General features: G+C 47.7%; 1 protein-coding gene across 2 annotated transcripts in view; it reads right to left on the bottom strand.

The window, feature by feature from the left end:
- LOC138452951 (zinc finger protein 271-like) overlaps positions 1 to 18,798 on the bottom strand; it is a 123,848-nt gene extending 105,050 nt beyond the window's left edge. Inside the window, exon 1 of one of the 2 annotated variants that reach the window (XM_069605323.1) lies at positions 18,726 to 18,798. The gene's annotated coding sequence lies outside the window, so the exon portion shown is untranslated. Of the gene's footprint in view, positions 1 to 5,073; positions 5,279 to 18,725 lie in introns of those variants that run through there. The other variant, XM_069605322.1, reaches the window with a different exon arrangement.
- Between the last annotated feature and the right edge of the window lie 930 nt (positions 18,799 to 19,728).

The raw sequence follows: 19,728 nt of genomic DNA, 5'->3' as shown, positions 1-19,728 counted from the left end.
AAGCTCCATATACTAACCTGGGAAGTAGGGAAGCCTGGCCTTACTGTAGATGAGAGAGTAAGGGACAGCCCTTAGGGCCCTGCCTAAAATGTGTATAGGAACCCTTGAACCATCTCTGATAGTTGATGTTGTCTTTAGGCTATCTATGACACATGGTGTTATCGTAGGTTCCTGTAGGCTGGATACAGAGGTCATCCACCGCCACCCAGAATGAGAGTAGTAAGACTAACTAATATGACTGGCTCTGGGGGATACCCCACATGGGTATCCCCCAGAGCCAGGGGGTACGATCTAGTGTGGGTCAATATACCCCTCTCACTCTGGCCAGCCTCCCTTGGCCCTGCGCCTACCCCCACCTGTGATGCCAAAAACCTTGGGGTCATTTTTGACTCCACTCTCTCCTTCTCTCACATTTCTGACATTTCATAAAAGTCTAACTATCAAATACACCTCCTTAGAGCACTCTACCTTTTCTCACTTTCCCCCAGCGGCTCACTGTCTCCACAGCCCTAGTGCTCTTCAGGCTGGACTACTGCAACATCCCCTTCCTCAACCTCCCTGCTTCCACCCTGTGCCCCCTGCAACTCATTCAGAACAGAACTGTAAAACTTATCCTTGGCCTCAAGCCCAGGGACTACTTCTCTCTAGTGCTGAAATCAATTAACTGGCTCCCCATGGCTGCAAGAATCAAATTCAAGACCCTCTGCATTGTCCAAAAGGCTTTCTGCGGTCTGGGACCTGCTTACCTTCAACGTTGCCTTCCTAAATACTGTCCCTCTCGAGCCCTCCGCTCATCTACCTCCAACCTTCTGCGGGTGAGCCGGTTCTCCAAGCAGAGATTTGCAGGGAGATCCCTTTTCTCAGCAGGTGCCTCCCTATGGAACAGCCTCTCTGCCACCCTCCGTCTTGAGCCGGAAATTCTCAAGTTCCGGAAACTCCTCAAGACCTTCCTCTTCTCCTCTTCCTTCTCTCTCACCCTACCCTGCTAAGCTAGCTCTCTGCTCTTCCTTCTCTCACTCTACTACACAGCTTATTGACTGCCGCCTGGTGTACCTCAGATTATCACAGATCCCAGGCACCCTTGCCAGCCCTTCTGCACTTGCTGCAAGGCCCTATACCCCACTGCACTTGTAATAAAACCTTGAGAGCTTCTCTCTCTGCACTTCACCAGTCTCTACTGACTGGCCGCACTTGGTCCCCTACTCCTCCCTTGCTCTCCCGCCCTTGGACGATCTGCCTGAATATCGTTCTGTCTGTTCTCTCTTGTCTTCCCCCTTAATGTGCAGGCCCATTTGCCGTATCTAAACTGTTAAATGTATAATATTGCACTTAATCTGCCTGTGCAGACCGTTATCGTCTCAGAAATTCAAGGGCTCTGAGCGACATTTTCTCCCCCATGTTCCTTCCCTCCTTGAGCGCTTTGAAACACTTGCCTGTGTATAGGCGCTATATAAATAAACATTACCATACCATACCATACCAAAGAAGGACAGGTCTGCTTCGATAACAAGCTTAGAAGAACCTAGAATCAGAAGCTGAGAGACTAACTTTGAAGACACCACATTTGATTGATAAGAGGGGACTTGTATATTGAGCCAATGTAAATTCTATGGGCAAAGGGAACAACTACCACCAATTGTTGGTGCCCAACCAATTCCACGGGGCAGTGTTGGAGTTTGTTAATCTAATCTGACAGTGGGGCAACGCGGTTTAGAAAAGAGAGAATACTCGCCTTGGGAGATACTAAAGGCCTGTGGTGTACACTGAGGTCAAACAATTCTGCACCAACTGTCTCCTTTGCAAAATGGAATCCCTAGATGATGTGCCCCAAGCTCGGTTGCAGCCTGTACCAATCATAGATGTCCCCTTTTTCTAGATTGACATGGACATAGTCCGACTCTTGGAACCCTAGAAATCTGGAAACCGACCCTTCTTGGGAATTTTGGACTATGAAACCTGATATCCTGAAGCCTTCCCCTTGAGAAGTAACACCAGTAAAGCCATTGTCAAGGTCCTCATACTTTACGTCACCTGAGTGGGCTTTTCAGCTTTGATTCTAACTGAACAACGGAGCGGTTTCATGTCAAAATGGAGGGGAGACATGAAGACGCTGAGGAATATAAAAACCCTCCAAACCACGATATAACCATCCCCAGACTGATTGACTCGTGGAACGGTTTAACAAAACCCAGAACCATATTCGAGGAAAACTGCTCACAGAAAATGGGAGAAACTGCAACGACCTGATCCCTTGAGCTCTCTTCGCTAAAGACACTGCAATCCTCTATGGGTTTCTTTCCTTTCGAGCTGGTCAATGGCCGAAATCCCTTTGATGTGCCGGATATCACGTGGGAGGAATGGAAAGGACTGAATAGCTGACAAACCAGCGAGCATACAATGGTGCAAAATAGCCAGAATTTTATGGAGAAAAAACGAACTGTGGCCCAAACCCACCTGCAAGAAGCTCGGATGTGTCAAGAAAAGGCATATATGTCAAGGTGAGGACAAAGGCAATGAATATGGAAAGGGAAATGTGCACAAATTCACACAGTGAATAGCTTTGAATCAAACAACGTGCACACAGGAACCAAGACTCATGTATACTAAAACCTAGGAGTGCTAATAGAGTGTGACAATAATACAAATATATGAAAAGGGATGTGGGGTAAGCACTTAAAAACTCCTTATCCCTGCAAGGAAAGTCACCAAGCTCCTTACCCACAATACTATTACAGATACTGACAGCGCTAAGCCCACGAAGAGGGCAAGCAACGACAGGATCTGTGAGCTAACAATCTTGATGGTATTGAATAAGAGAACTTAAAAACAGTACTCACGAGGATGAGAAATACCACTTGAATGTCAGCAAGCCCACAAACCCTGTTGATCAAACAGGGACCCAGAAAGACTATTACAGCAATGGGCGGGATAACTAAATACATAAGACTCAAGACAAGGGGCAAATGGGAATTGTGATTACAGAATAGTGAGGAAAACATAGGCATTCACACAAGAGCTAGCTACAACCGCACACCACACCTAATAATCAATGGGAAATAAATGCAGAAGTGCAAGGGAAAACATGGAATTGATACCAAGAGAAAGTAAAGGAGCAGGAGCGGGGAAAACGAAATTACAAAGGCAAACCTCTCCCACCCATCCAAGGGAAAAAGGCAGGAAGCTAAATCTATAAAGAAGAAAGACTAAAGCATCAAGTTTAACAGCAACAAAGGACAACATCAAAGAAAAAGAGAACACAGACAAACTGGGCTGCACCAAAGGGGAAAGCACTGAGAAAAGCTGCCTGTAAACAGAGGAATACAGAAAGGGAAATCTAGAAAGCAGAAATCAATTAAAGCACATAAATTCAAAATCCAGGTTTAAGGAACAAGGAATAGAAACCTGGAACTAGGCAATAAGCTAAGAACCAGGAGCAAGAGACCAGTCACAAAAAGGAACACTGCATCAATGACCAGCGCTGGACTGAGGCAAACTGAGGCTTTTAAAGCTGCTTAACGAGCACACACCTCAGGTGTGCCGCTTGCTGCACCTGCAGCCACAGGTGTTGCCTATCCTCCACCCAACCTTGTCCAGCAAGGGTGGAGATGAAGCAGTGAGCCAGGCATTCTGGGAAGCATAGCCATTTGATTAAAGAAGCATGCTGGCTGCCAAACACCTGGAATAGATCCAGAAGGGAAGTAACTTGGAAAATAAGGTTTTAGCGCTCCCAATTCATCACAGCACTGTAGCATATGGTTCGGAGGAAATGTCCAGTAGGGAATAAACCCCAAATCATGCCCCCAAGTGGTGGGAGCGAAGGGAGCGAGTCGTGACAATATAACAGAGACGCGAGGTTACATACTTTTCAAGTGGAGGGACAAAGTGATGGCATTGCTCTCGACCACCCAAAAGAAAGAAGAAACAAAAAAAAGGTCTAGTTGGCATAGCTCATATGTCATCTCTGAAGTGGTCTCCCATCTCATATACAAGGCACAGCAAGTCAATCATCGAAAGCCCTAACAGTAAAACCAAATGAACAAATGGAAGGCCAGGAAAGAAAACAGAAATCCTCAACTCCTGCTGCTGTATGCCAATAAAACCCAGGAGACTATGTTACGCCTCGGCAGGCACGGAGGAGGATTATTGCATGCGTCACATTGCAAATCCATTCTACGCCCACTGGCAACTGCCCTGGAAAATAGTGGCTTCGGCTCACTCCGCAGCGCCCTGCGGCAAGTTGGACTACGATTCCCAGCCTTCCGCCTCCTGCTGTCAGCAGAGAGGCGATGATGCGTGAACCTCGGTTTCGTCCGGTTCCGCCTTTCTCCTTCCCGATTTAAACCTCAGAACCGGGCAAGACGCTGCTTCTGATTAAAGTTGCATCCCGGTGTTTAGAAGTTCCGTCTTCGATCTACTTACCCGTGTACCAGACCTGTTTCCTCCTTCACGGACTGCTTTTGCCTGCCGCTTTTTGGAAAACTACTTACCCGTGTACCAGACCTGTTTCCTCCTTCACGGACTGCTTTTGCCTGCCGCTTTTTGGAAACCTGTGATCACGGCATCGGTAAGACTCTTCTTGTTCACTACTTGCTAAACAAGTATTTCTTGTACTCATCGTACCTTGCCGCTGAACCCCATCACCTGCAATACTCCAATTCAATTGTGCCTCTTATTGTTGCTGTTACCATCATCTCCACAATCAGACTTCCGTTGGACATTCTTCAGTAGTGCACAGGGACGCCTTGCAGATAGTGCACCCACCGACTCTAGCGCGGCCCTCGTTCCGCCCGGGTTCAGTTCCCTAACTAACCTACCCATTTGTTATTTTGCACCTCCGTTTTTGAACTCTTTGGGACAACTCAGACTCAACAGCACAGCAGTGGTAAGGGTTTTCTATTTTTATGATTCCATACCTCGTAGCTAATCGACAACTATCGTTAGTATAGGTTACAATCTCCTTTCTTACTTATAGGTGGTTCTGGTTGCCTTAAAACAAGGGGAGGGCATAGCTCAGATACTACTAGAAAGAAGTATCAAGGGAAAGGGATTCTTCTTAAAGTTCCAATTGCTCACCTCTTGTTTTTCCTTTACAGCTGGGTTCTTGGCGGCGTGTCCTCCCCGCCCTTTTGAGCGATCAGTCCATCTGCCTGGTCCTACCCAGCAGAGGGTCATATCGTTAAAAAGGTCTTGTGCCCTCACAGAGAGGAGGCTAGGTTGGAGGTCCCGACCTAGCTCTTCAATCAATAGTTCAGTCCTGTGTCTTCCGGCCACCGATTGGTTTACTTCCCGGCCGGTGAGTAACAAAATCAGAAGCCATGGAAGAAGCGGATCCGTTGACCACTCTAGTTCATTTGGTATCCGAACTACGGGCAGACATGACTGCCGCACAAGATGCCTTACACCAGCGGATTAACATGAGGCCCTTTCCTGCACCCTAGACACTGGGAATTGATCCGTCCGGTGCTACTGCCTCAGGTTCTGGAGCCCATTCAGCCTCCGCCTCTGGGTTTACCTCGGGCCCCGTTCTGATGGCCACCCAATTCCCATTGGCTCCTCCGGAACGCTTTAAGGGTGACCCAAAGCAGTACCGGACATTTATCAACCAATGCAAATTGCATTTTCTTTGTCGCCCTTCGGCCTTTCCCAATCCCACCACGAAGGCGGCCTTTATCCTTTCGCACCTCGGAGGGACGGCGGCAGCTTGGGCTAATCCCTTGCTTGAATCCAATAGCTATGTTTTGTATGACTGTGACGCTCTTATTACAGCCATGAATAGGGTATTCGATACCCGGTACAAGTCACAAGCCACGGATCTAGAATTCTTAAATTTACGTCAGGGTACGTCTTCCTTGTTTACATACCTCACTAGGTTCAATCAGTTGGCAGCCGAGACGGATTGGCCGGAAGAAAAGAAATCTGCGGTATTCTACAAAGGATTGTCTGAGGAGTTAAAAGACATCCTTGCTACTGTGCCGGTGATTCCTACTACATTTGGGGAGTTACTTGATTTGGTACTACAAATAGACGCTAGAAGATCTGAAAGGAAGGGAGAACGGAAAAATATGACTCCAGTTCCCCTTCCCCTTGATTCTGTTAATCCTCCTTCCTCTGCTTCTTCTGAGCCTATGCAGATAGGGGCAGTATGTGGTCCGTTGTCTCCTGCACAACGTGAACACCGTCGATCCAACAATTTATGTATGTACTGTGGTTCGTCTGAGCACCACCTCAAGGATTGTCCAAGAAGACCCGTTAAGAAGGCGGGAAACGCCAGAACCCGGCGATAGCAGGAGTCCCTATGCAGGGGGTATTATCTTTGGACTCGAATGTGGCAGTTACCGTACCTGTTAGTCTGCCAGTGGTATTTACCACTACAACTGACTGTTCTTTCTCTTCTCAGGCTATAATTGATTCCGGTGCTACTGGGAATTATATGGATTATGATTATGCCATGAGCAATAACGTTCCTGTGGTTTCTAAACCACAACCTGAAGCCGTACATGCGGTAGACGGCTCTTCTCTGGTCTGGTTACTCAAAGCACGTCCCTCGTCCGTATGCAGACGGACGATGGACATACCGAAACACTCACATTCGACCTAATTAAGGCCCCCCAGCTTCGTGTAATTTTGGGCATTCCGTGGTTACAACATCACAATCCTGACATTGACTGGGCCAGGAAGGTGGTACAGTTTCCTTCCTCTGTCTGTAACGAAAGCTGTTTTCAGACTAGTAGCATTTCCGGTACTTCCTGTCAAGCCCTGGTGGCCTCAATGGCCTTGATAGGTGCTATTACCAATGCCATTGAACCTAGCATCCCTGTGGAATACGCTTCTTTTCGGGACGTCTTCGATAAAGGTGGAGCAGATCAGTTGCCCCCACATAGGCCGTATGATTGTCCTATCGACCTGGTACCGGGGGCTAAAATACCTGCTGGCAGGGTTTATTCGCTCACACTGCCAGAAGACAAAGTGCTAAAAGAGTACATTGACAAGGCATTGGCTACAGGGTTCATCAGACCATCGAGATCACCGGCAGCTTCTCCACTGTTTTTTGTTCCTAAAAAAGAAGGTGACCTTCACCCTTGTATTGATTATAGGGCATTAAACGCAATCACAGTCAAGAACCAGTACCCTCTTCCCCTGATCTCTGTACTCTTGGATCAGCTAGGTTCCTCGGTAATCTTTACCAAACTTGATCTGCGGGGTGCTTACAACCTAGTTCGCATAAGAGAAGGGGACGAGTGGAAAACCGCCTTCAAGACCCGGTATGGGTTATTTGAATACCTAGTGATGCCCTTCGGGTTGTGCAACGCCCCGGCCACCTTTCAGGCCTTCATGAATGATGTCTTTCACGATTGTCTGGACCGGTTTGTTGTGGTCTATCTAGACGATATACTGATTTACTCCTCATCCAAGAGTGAACACACCCAAAATGTGAGATTCGTCTTACAAAGGCTGAGAGAGAACCATCTCTTCGTCAAAGCCGAGAAGTGTATCTTCAATTCGTCGGAGGTTGAGTTTCTAGGTTATGACCTTACCAACCGGGGTATCCGGATGAGCCAGTCCAAGGTTAAGGCCGTTTTGGAATGGCCTGTCCCTACTACAACCAAAGCCCTACAGTCATTCCTGGGGTTCTCGAACTTTTACTGGCGCTTTATCTTTTCATTTTCTACCATCTCGGCTCCTTTGACGGTTCTAACTAGCTCAAAACAGCCATACCGATGGACACCAGAAGCGCAATCCGCCTTCGAGGCCTTAAAAGCGGCTTTTTCTTCAGCGCCAGTGCTGCAACATCCCGATCTGCTCCTACCATTTTTTGTGGAAGCTGATGCTTCTGGGATGGCCATCGGGGCTATTCTGTCGCAACCCTGTCAGGATTCGGGTGAGATTCATCCGGTTGCGTTCTTTTCGAGGAAACTGACACCATACGAACGCAACTATCCTATCAAGGAAAGAGAATTGCTGGCAGTCAAGGACGCTTTCTCTGAATGGCGTCATCATCTATTGGGGGCCCGTCATCCGGTTACTGTCTTCTCTGACCATCGGAGTCTATTGGCATTCAAATCAATGAAGTGTCTCACTGCCCGGCAGGCCCGCTGGCACCTTTTCTTTTCCCAGTTCAATTTCACCATCACGTATAGGCCAGCCCGTCTCAACGTTTGTGCAGACGCCTTGTCTCGCCTGCCCTCTCACTCGGAGCAAAGCAAACCTGAGTGCCCTCTTCTGCTGCCTTCTAGGGTCGTATGTGCGTGTACTCCACGACCTTTGCTCCGTTCTTTAATCTCGGACTGGGTGAATACACATAAAGAGGAATGTGTAGTCCTAAACCTTGATGTGGTACAAGGACTTCCCTATATTCAGGGCCGCCTGTTTGTGCCCCCGGGGAAAGCCCGTCTCCAAGCCCTTGCTTTATCCCATGACTCCTTGATAGCGGCTCATCCAGGCCAAAAGAAGACTCTGGACTTGCTTCGTCATTGGGCCTGGTGGCCGTCTATGTCACAAGACGTGGTTCACTATCTGGCCTCCTGTTCTGTGTGTGCCCAATGTAAGGTCTCCCGGTCTAAACCTGTGGGTTTGTTGCAGTCACTCCCGGTTCCTCACAAGCCATGGTACATGGTCTCTATGGATTTCATTGTGGACCTGCCACCGGTGGACGGTTTTGATACCATCTGGGTGGTAATTGATTATTTCACAAAAATGGCGCTCTTCGTTCCTTGTGTGGGTTTGCCCTCTGCTCCGACTTTGGCCTCATTGTTCCTTAGGAACGTATTTCGTTTCTTTGGTCTGCCCTCTATTGTGGTTTCGGATCGCGGACCGCAGTTTACATCACGTTTCTGGAGGGCTCTGACGGCATCTCTGGGCATTGATGACAGGTTCAGCTCTGCCTTCGCTTATAACAATTCTCTGCATGCCGCTTCTGGTGTATCTCCCTTTTTTGCACTTTACGGACACCATCCGCGGTCCTTGCCCATGGATCCTGATCTTCCCATTGACAATCCAGCGGCTCATGCGTGTGTTCGGGACCTCAAGTCCATTCATGAGGTCGTTCGTCAACACCTGCTGCATGCTCAGGCAAAGGCTAAGAAATTTGCTGACATGCATCGGGCACCTGCACCCGACTACCGTGTAGGTATGAAGGTTTGGCTGTCATCACGCAACCTGAGAATGCCTGGAAAACGGATGCTCTTACCCAAGTTCGTGGGACCCTTTCCTGTCACTAAGGTTTTGAATCCAGTTGCTGTGCGTCTTTCATTGCCCTCGTCCTGGAAACAGCACCCAGTGTTTCATGTCAGCTTGCTGAAGCCTTGTCCGGCCAACATGCGATTGCCGATACGCCCACCCCAGGTGCGGGTGGATGGCAATGATGAGTTCGAGGTGGCCGATATCCTGGATTTCCGACTTCGGAGGGGTCGTCCTTTTTACCTGGTTGACTGGAAAGGTTTTGGCCCCGAGGATAGATCTTGGGAGCCTTTATCTAATATTTATGCTCCGGCCCTGCTTCGCCGCTTTCATGCCCGTAGGGGGGTGGTGCCGCCTTTGGGGGTGGATGCTGTTACGCCTTGGCAGGCACGGAGGAGGATTATTGCCCTTCGTAAGGGCATGCGTCACATTGCAAATCCATTCTACGCCCACTGGCAACTGCCCTGGAAAATAGTGGCTTCGGCTCACTCCGCAGCGCCCTGCGGCAAGTTGGACTACGATTCCCAGCCTTCCGCCTCCCGCTGTCAGCAGAGAGGCGATGATGCGAGAACCTCGGTTTCGTCCGGTTCTGCCTTTCTCCTTCCCGATTTAAACCTCAGAACCGGGCAAGACGCTGCTTCTGATTAAAGTTGCATCCCGGTGTTTAGAAGTTCCGTCTTCGATCCTACTTTACTTACCCGTGTACCAGACCTGTTTCCTCCTTCACGGACTGCTTTTGCCTGCCGCTTTTTGGAAAACTACTTACCCGTGTACCAGACCTGTTTCCTCCTTCACGGACTGCTTTTGCCTGCCGCTTTTTGGAAAACTACTTACCTGTGTACCAGACCTGTTTCCTCCTTCACGGACTGCTTTTGCCTGCCGCTTTTTGGAAAACTACTTACCCGTGTACCAGACCTGTTTCTTCCTTCACGGACTGCTTTTGCCTGCCGCTTTTTGGAAACCTGTGATCACGGCATCGGTAAGACTCTTCTTGTTCACTACTTGCTAAACAAGTATTTCTTGTACTCATCGTACCTTGCCGCTGAACCCCATCACCTGCAATACTCCAATTCAATTGTGCCTCTTATTGTTGCTGTTACCATCATCTCCACAATCAGACTTCCGTTGGACATTCTTCAGTAGTGCACAGGGACGCCTTGCAGATAGTGCACCCACCCGACTCTAGCGCGGCCCTCGTTCCGCCCGGGTTCAGTTCCCTAACTAACCTACCCATTTGTTATTTTGCACCTCCGTTTTTGAACTCTTTGGGACAACTCAGACTCAACAGCACAGCAGTGGTAAGGGTTTTCTATTTTTATGATTCCATACCTCGTAGCTAATCGACCACTATCGTTAGTATAGGTTACATTCTCCTTTCTTACTTATAGGTGGTTCCGGTTGCCTTAAAACAAGGGGAGGGCATAGCTCAGGTACTACTAGAAAGAAGTATCAAGGGAAAGGGATTCTTCTTAAAGTTCCAATTGCTCACCTCTTGTTTTTCCTTTACAGCTGGGTTCTTGGCGGCGTGTCCTCCCCGCCCTTTTGAGCGATCAGTCCATCTGCCTGGTCCTACCCAGCAGAGGGTCATATCGTTAAAAAGGTCTTGTGCCCTCACAGAGAGGAGGCTAGGTTGGAGGCCCCGACCTAGCTCTTCAATCAATAGTTCAGTCCTGTGTCTTCCGGCCACCGATTGGTTTACTTCCCGTCCGGTGAGTAACAGACTACCTGAGACAAGAAAACAAATCAAAGAAGAACTGAAATAGATGCTTGACCTCTGGGTAATTGAGAGATCGTACAGCAAATGGTCTTCACTGATAATCCTAATTCCCAATTCTGAGAATATGTGGAGACTCTGCATCGATTTCAGACTGTTCAATCAAGTTTGACACTTATCTGGTGTCTGTGATGAATCATGCAGAGTCATCACAGAGTCCCAGCGTAAAGACCCCTCCCATGTGGCCAGGGAAAGGCAGTCACTACTTTATTTATTTAATGTGTTACAATTTAAATTAATAAACTTTACACATATCTAGAAACATGAATAAATAATCAAATTAATTAATTAATTTCAAAATCAGCTATTATATCATTACATTGAATAAAAGATACCATACATCACAATTAATAACCATTTGGCATTTGAATTACGCAGTTAGATAAAATAACAATACTATTAGTGATAATAATGAATCTGACATAAATAACATCATGCATATAAGAACCTAAAACAACCTAAATCAAGCCCTAAATACATCAAATCAACAAAATACAGATTATCAGATGATCCTAACACGGCGGGTAGTGTTAGGTGGGAGGTTCACATGGAAGGAGAAGGCTGTCAAGGGAATGTGGTGACTCCGTGGGAGAGACGCAGTATTCATCCTTTTCTGAGGATGAGGTTTCTATAATGCCTGAGGATATGACGGCATGTTGTCACAGTAAGGCCAGCCCTCCCAAACATACTCAAGGTGCAAAGTATGAAAACCTTTTGTGTAAACCCAAGAATGTGTCAGGGACTTAATACTAATATTTCTAGGAGTTTAATTCTGCATTGTATTCAGCTCATGGACCCAAGAGGAACTCATTACTTCCTTTGAAACCGTCCCTTAACCATTCATTCTATACATCATTCCAACAGAATGGAATAAATAATGATGAAACAACTAACATCATTATGGACTCCAAGTCCTCTTAGTTATGACACAAGGAAGAGGGATCCAGAGATGTAATTAGCAGTCTAGTTGTTGCAATGACCCAGACCTGAGTGGGACCTTGAAACATTTAAATGCCTTTCAGGTGTGGGCCAAGGGCAGCAGCAGGAGCCGCAGGAAGATGCAGTTAAAGGAGCCGCCGCTATGCTCCCAGCGGGACGCTGTGCAGAGAATGTGGAAAAGGTTGAAATCCCTGTGGAAGGCAGAGGACTTGCAGCAAGCAGGAAGCAGTATTGAGGCCGGCTACCCCGCTGGAGAGAGAGACTCTACATCCTGTATCCCGCTCCGATGTGAGGTTTCCACCAGCGAGTGAATTAAGCCATGTAAGGTCCTTTGACAGCCAGCGTGAGCAGCAGAAGACTGACCTGAGCTGTCAAATGATGAAGGAGACCAGACGTGTACAGAAGCAGCGAGTCAGAAGGAAACACTAGAGCATCCCGGTGAGTTGGCCTGATGCAGGTGACCCGCGGCGCTTCGAAGTATACCGCTGTGTGACAATAAATCTTTTGAATACTGAACCTTTGAATTTAAGCAAACTGGGGCCAATTCTCCTATTAGGAGATATGGAGTACGAGAATATTGTAACCTGCATTACCAAAACCAAAAACAGGCTAGAACTGAGCAAAGTGAATACAACTTGAAACAGTATTTGCTTTGAAACAGTATCTGCTTCCTGTATAAGAGCCTAACAAGTGAACAATAAAATAAATAAATAAATAACTTTCCCAAAGGGGGACACCTCGTAAGGGGATATTGTAACCTGCATTTTTCAAGCCAAAGAGATTATATAATGAATCAGAGGGAATATAACCCTCCAATAAAGGGACATTATACCCTGCATTGCCAAGGAAAACGAAAGCCGAGAGTGACACCCAGGCAATGTAATATAATCATCCCAGAGAAAGATACCCCATGGGAGAGTGTTTTGAACTACATTGCCAGCAGCCAATAGGTTGTGTAAAAAGAAGTCCGAGTTTGCAGGAGAGAAGACCTACTTGTAAAAAAGAATGAAGGAGGAGAGAATTGTAACCTGCATTGCATTTGACTAACAGATAGACATATCTTTTGTGCAGCATGTGAAAAGAAGTTAAACATTGCAGGAGAAAAGCCCTCCTTATAAGAAGGATCAAGAGGGAAGAGAATTGCAACCTCCTTTGCCAGTGGCAACCAAATCACTATAAGAATCATTGTTAGTCTGTGAAGTATATTTGTGGAAGATGAAATAAGCCAAGTGTGTTAAAAGGCAAAAGACTAAACCATGAAACAGTTGTTGATTAAACTTTCTCCATTGAGAATTTAAATACAAGTTCAGACTCTCTGTCCTCTCTAAGAAGAGAGCCTACATCCAAGCCTGCATCTCTGCGGCATCTAACAACTCGGCCGAACATTTCAAGTTCTGCAAGGAGCTGGCCAATCCTGCTGCAGTCTCTCCCTCTCCTGTTCCCTCCCAGGTTCTCTGCACAGCCTTGGCCTCTCATTTCACTACTAGAACTCAGGACATCCTGTCCACCCACTCTTCCTCTACCTCCTCCTCTAACACTCCTGGCCCGTCTGAGGCCGTCTCTCCTCCTCCTTTCTCCTTGTTAGGCAGAATTGCAGGAAGTACCCTCTGGGAACACCACCCACAATTAGGAATACAGGTGTAAGCAAAAACCAACCTTTGGTATAAGTCTGTACCACACACTTTTGGTAGTGAGCTGAGGAGCCAGGCTTATCTCAAGAGGGAATGTGAGCAGTAGCAGAAGTTACACAGAAGTATCACAATCACAGTGGTTCAAGTAGACACTTACACTCAAGGTTTCTTGGTAAAAAATACTTAAACATTTATTTACACAGTCATTTAGAAAACTTAAATTAGTAGAAATAAACTCAATATTAAACACCAATATACTGCAGTATCAAACTCTAAGTTAAAAAGACAGTTTGCGCTCCCCTGAAAAAGGAGCCAAATAGCACTTCAGTACTTTTAAATAGGAATAAAAAGCATAGGTTTGTACAAAGGGTTAGAAAACACTTCTTTTAGATAATGCAAAGGTTCAATGTACCAGGAGGGTCAATTCGATTCAATAGGCCAGGCCAAAGTCAATAGTCTAGTGTTCTTGGATAGGATAGCTGATTAGGCCTGCAAGTTGGGAAAGTTTCACGAACTTCCACCGCGAGAGTTGGGATCTCTCAACCGTATGACACAGTACCTTAAAGTAGAGCAAAAAAGATGCAGCTGAAGACGTTGGTTCCTGGCAGGTACTGCAGGTCTCGCTGTTCCTGAGCCTCAGTCGTGGGGACAAGAGGGAGGATGCCAGAGGACTCCTGCACTGCACGGGATCGTCGTCGGAGCAAACAAAATGGTGTCACTTCTGCTCAAGTAGCTGTGGCTTCCAAACACAAACTGGTGTCCTTCCCCCTGGTTAACCTTAACCAGCTCCGAGAATGGTATCCAGGAGTTTGCTTAGTTGATTGGTCCCATGAACTCAAAGGGAGAAACCATCCTTGAAGGAGCTTTTCTGTCGATTGGAGATCTGGCAATTCGAGGTTGCAGCAGGGCTTCACCGGGCAAACCAACGGTCCGGTGGTTGCAGCAGCCGTCCTCTTCCATCTCGTCTTCGGTACTTTCGTTCCAGTGGTCGACTCTGCCTTCCAGTCCTGGAGACTCGCCTTTTAAACAGTTTTCTCCCATTCATTCCAGCCTAGCTGCCACTCAGCCAGCAGGGTGGCTGTCCTTGCCGGTCAGTCAGCCAGCCAATCACGCCAGAGTGCATTTGGGTCTCCTAGGAGACCAAGCACAGGGAGTTTCAGGCACCTCCCTTACTTCCTGCCCACCCCAGACACTCAGACGCCATGAGCGGACTTCAGTCCTGAAGCCCGCCAAAGGCTCATGAACAAAGGGACCAAACCTGGTTTGGCGCGCAGAGTTAAACACCAGAAGGACCTTTCCACAAAGAAACGGCAAAAAAAGATGACCGGAGTCTGTTTTTACAGAGGAGTTTGGGGGCCATATTGAAAAACATGGCTTCCCCCGATTTTTAGCTACCGCTGTTCACGGTCGGGAAAAATCATGGTAGTTCGTTATGAAACCACTGCCACCAGCCATTTCGATAGAAAAGGGTAGCATTTGACTGCTACAAGAGTGTTTAGACACAGGGGATACTAGGTAACCCCTCCAACACTCCATTGTAAAATGGTGTGTGCTGGGTCTAGGAATTTAAAAAGACTAGTAAAGTCAATTTAACTTTACATTCTCTGGAGAACAGTAGTTCGTCTCAGAGAAGGTATTTAAACCTTGGGGAGTCCAAAGGACACCCCTGTGCCACGGCACTAAAGGTGCTGTGTGACAACAATAAATAGATGATGCCTATGGAGTTATCTAAAACTCCATACCCAAAGAACACAATAGTAAAACACACATCAAAATACCTGAGCGAGTGGAAGAAAGGCTCACACTCTCTCCAGGGGAAAACAAACAAGTCCTCAAAATCCAGCAAAGTTGCTGGGGGTCTCTAAGGTGAAGGGAAATAAGCACATTTCTGAGAATTCTCCCTAAAACTCCTTCTTTCCCCTGTTCACCCCTGATGATATTTCTAGACAAGTCCCATCTATGAAAGTCCCACCAAAGCAGGTTCTCCCCTGCTCATCCAGAACCATCAAGGACCATATCGACATCTGTGCTCCAGCCTTGGCAGATTTCTGCAATTACTCCTTTGCCACTAGAACTTCCCCTCCCCCTTTAAGCACTCTCTTGTGCACCCCCTTCTAAAGAAGCCCTCGGACGATAGCCCGATCTCCATCACTCCTTTCCTGGGCAAATTCTTGGCAAAGCTGGCCATCTCCTGAAAAGCTGGCCATCTCCCAGCTTAATCTACATACAGTCTGCCCCTTTCCATTAAACTCCTCCCTAATCACCTGGCTTTTCGGAAAGCTTTGAAGACTCATCTTTTTTGAACCACTGTCTTCTGTCTTGTTCCGTTTCCTGTTTTGCTGCGGTCCTGCTTCTCTCCAGCGCCAAGATACCTCTGGGTGAACGTGCGCTATATAAGTAACCATACCATAACATACTGAATCTGTTGGTTGCCTCCACGGCCACCAGTCTAGCTTCAGAGCTGCCAGAAGCATGGAAACTGTTCTCCTGAACACCCATGAAGACTGGCTCTCCAATGTTGAGTCTAATCTCCCTTCTGTCCTCATTCTCCTCGATCTATCGTTTGACACAGTCAACCATGCCATCCTGCTCAATCGTCTCCGGGACAACTTTGGTATTATTGATCAGGCCCTGGGCTGGGTGACCTCCTTTCTCACCAACCAACCGCCTCAGGTCCAACTGGGGCCTTTCCTCTCTTCTAACTCTCTCTCTACTTGTGGTGTTCCCCAGGGGTCTAACCTCTCTCCCTGGCTCTTCAACTACTACCTGGCACCTCTTGCCCACCGCATCACTACTTTCTGCTCCAACTTTCAATGTTATGCGGATGCTACTCAGCTCTTTTTCAGGCTTCCTTCAGCCACCTCTGCTTCTTCTCTCATACCAGACTGTCTGGCCGCAATTCAGGAATGGTGTGCCACCAATGTTCTCTGCCTTAATGCCAGTAAGACTGAGATCCTCCTAATTGGGACACTCGCTCCCTCCTTTCCTCCCTCTCTATGGCTGCCCACTCTGGGCCCTTTTCCTAATCCTTCATGTGAGGCTAAGAACCTTGGTGACATCTTCAACTCCACCCGCTCCTTCTCTCCTCGCATCTCTGACGTCTCTAAGAAGTCAAACTAACAGATGCACCTTCTCAGAGGTATTCTTCCTTTTCTCACTGTCCCCCAGAAGCTCACGGTCTCCAGAGCTCTGGTCCTCTCTAGGCTGGACTATTGCAGCAGCCTCTTTCTAAATCTTCCTGCCTCTACTCTTCGACCTTTACCACTTATCCAGAACAGGACTGCGAGACTCATCCTTGGCCTCAAGCGCAGGGAATGTATCTCTCCAGCTCTGAAATCTCTTCACTGGCTCCCTGTGGCTGCAAGGATCAACTTCAAAACCCTCTGCATTGTCCACAAGGCTTTGTGGGGCCTGGGACTACTCTACCTCTAACTTTCTCTTCCAAAACATCTACCTTCTCGATCTCTCCACTCATCCACCTCCAACTCTTTGACGGTCAGACGCTTCTCACAGCAGCGAGTTGGGGGCAGATCTATCTCCTCAGCTGATGCTTCCCCCTGGAACAGCCTCCCTGCCTCTCTCAAACTTTAGCAGAATCACCTGCGGTTCCGGAAGCAACTCAAGAGCTTCCTCTTCGCTTTCGCTTTCTCTCTTCCTCTCCCCTGCTGATGCACCTGACTGCTCCGCGCACTGGTCACCCTCTGAACTCAGGCCCAGGCTCCTTTATGTCCATATCCAGTTGCCCTTGCACTGCCTCCGGGCTCTCCAGCACTTAAGGGTCTGTATCTGCAACCCTACAGTCACTTCTCTCTGCACTTATGAGCCACCCGCTGGCTGCACTTGTGAGTTAGCTGCACTTCCCCCTTCCCAACCCCACTGGCACTTCTCCCATTCCCTCTTCCCCGCACTTGAGCGATCTGAATGACACAAGGCCTAGTAAGATCGTTATTTTGTCCTCCCTCGTTTCCCCCTCCTTGTCTTGTCGCGCCTAGAAATACTTGTGTACAGGCGTGTTATAAATGCCACATCATATCACATCATATCATATCCTATCATAAATATGGAAAGTTGTGAACAAGCCTTACCACAGAGCACACATTGTAGTAGTAAGAGTTTTATCCTAGCAGTCCCTGAAAACCTACCTGGGATCTTACTGCTATGTGGCCCCCTAACACGAAATGGGACACTCGCCAAAGTGGGCCACAATTGTTGCAGCATGACGGGCGGCACAGAAGAAATGGGAGGGGATTAGCCCCCTATTTGTAAATGTTGACCATTGTAACACCTTGCCAGTCATTTCCTTATTGTTAGGAAAGATTTCTCTGAATATAACTTTCCCTCCAATTATGGACCCCTCAAACATTTTGCTTTTGTCACAGTATCCTGACCTGACTTTTGCCAGTGGAGCAAAGCCTTCAGCTGCACTCCCCTGGTCTTTCACTCATTGTTATGGGGGAAACTTCAGGCTGTCAGTACTGACAAACTTTGTTTCTTTTAGTCTTTCAACTTTGTTGCCATTTTTGGTCAAATGTTATCATTGCGCAAAGTACATTACTGTAAGGCACAATTGGGGCCTTGTGTTTTCTGGCCCTAGTCATCCCTTAAGGATTTTGTGGCAGCAGAAGCTTTTCTTTCCATTTGTACAACCTTTTACAGAGCCATGCCGCGCTTCCCGCATTTGGCTGACAACTGTGATTAGTGTCCATCATGGCCGTGCCACAAGGTCTTTTGTCTGTTCCTTTGGCCATGTGGTCCTGTAGTTTCCCCCTGGTCTTCGTGACCCGGGGCTTCCTTATTTGGGCATGCAGTTTCCCGTGAAAGCTGCTTCTTTCACAGGCTCCTGCAGGTCACGTGCGTGGGTACCCAGGAATTGGGCTGGGTCTGTCTGGTCCCAATCCAGACTAGTGGTGCCAGGATGTATGGTGTGCATGAAGACCCCAGTGGTCCCTGATTGGACCACCGCTGGGGTGCATGAGTGGGGCAGATCTTCTCATTAGCTGAAAGGAAGCATGGACAGGGTTAGTCAGAAAATGGAGGCTGGAGAGACTACAACACCACATCTCCCAATAGGCCACATAATCCTGTGGGATCAAGGAGATCGCTGCAGCTATGACACCTGGAGGGGCTATATAAGTCACCCCCAGGAATTTGTCAGCACTTGACATCTCGGTTCAACACACACACACACACACACACACCCCTACCATGTGGCTCGCTTCTCCACGCCTCCTGTCCTCTTCTGGTCACAGAGCAGCTCGCTGTATGTCTGTGCCCCTGTATGGAAGTAAAAGAGAAGACAATAAGTTGGTATACTTACTGACGGACTCACAAGAAACGCTCTGCCCTTTTCAGGGCACACACGCCAACCTTGGATATTTTAGTCTAAGCGCTGCCTGCCTGGATCCTTCATCGTCAGTTTGTGCATTAATCTACAGCCAAGTTATTCTTGTGCTCCGCACCCTGACCAGCAACACTGCTCTCTGCACGGATAAAAAGCACCAGGCAGCTGGCACACTGTATTCTTATTCTCGTGCACTGCGCAGCAACGCTAACCTTTGCATAAAACAAGTACTGAGGTGTTGACACAGCGTTTGCCTCAAACTCTCCCTGTTGCAGTGGTCGCACAGTGGGAAGCATAAGGAAGAGACGCTTGCCCAAAGAAGATTTGTCAGGCAGAGTTTGCGCAGAGGTAGCAAGAGAAGTGTGCCCTCTTTAGATGGCCCAGGTGGTTGGGTTGTACTTGATCCTCCCCGGAGCAGAAGAAGCTCCATTTCCCAATGGCATGAGTGGAGGAGGACCAGAGAAGGCTGTCCGCCTGATCGTGAGGAGCCACAAGCACAGGAGACCTGCAAACAACAAGCAGAGCATAATCGAACGACTTACCCAGTGAGTTTACAGCTTGCAAGTGACACCGGAGCACTCCAACGCTGTCTGTGTGTTGACGGCAGGCTGCTTCACTTGCGTATGAGTGAAAGCAACAGTAACTATAATTTTGAATACCGAACTATATGAAACCAACAAAAGGTATGCCTGTCGTAGCAAAGTGACTGTGTAAATAAGCATATGAGATTGTGCAGAGCCCAAAAACCCTGTGGGGGAGCTTTTGAAGATCTAAAAGCCTACAAGCAACACCCAAGACAAGAGTGTGTTCACAGCCAGCAATACCAATATTGCAAACAGTGCTCAGGCCAAGAGGGGAATATTTGT

This window comes from Ambystoma mexicanum, chromosome 4p (genome assembly GCF_040938575.1).
Source record: "Ambystoma mexicanum isolate Mex_15411 chromosome 4p, UKY_AmexF1_1, whole genome shotgun sequence".
In the NCBI taxonomy this organism is placed as follows: Eukaryota; Metazoa; Chordata; class Amphibia; order Caudata; family Ambystomatidae; genus Ambystoma; species Ambystoma mexicanum.
The sequence above is the reverse complement of the archived record's forward strand: the minus strand, read 5'-3'. Positions and strand labels throughout refer to the sequence as shown.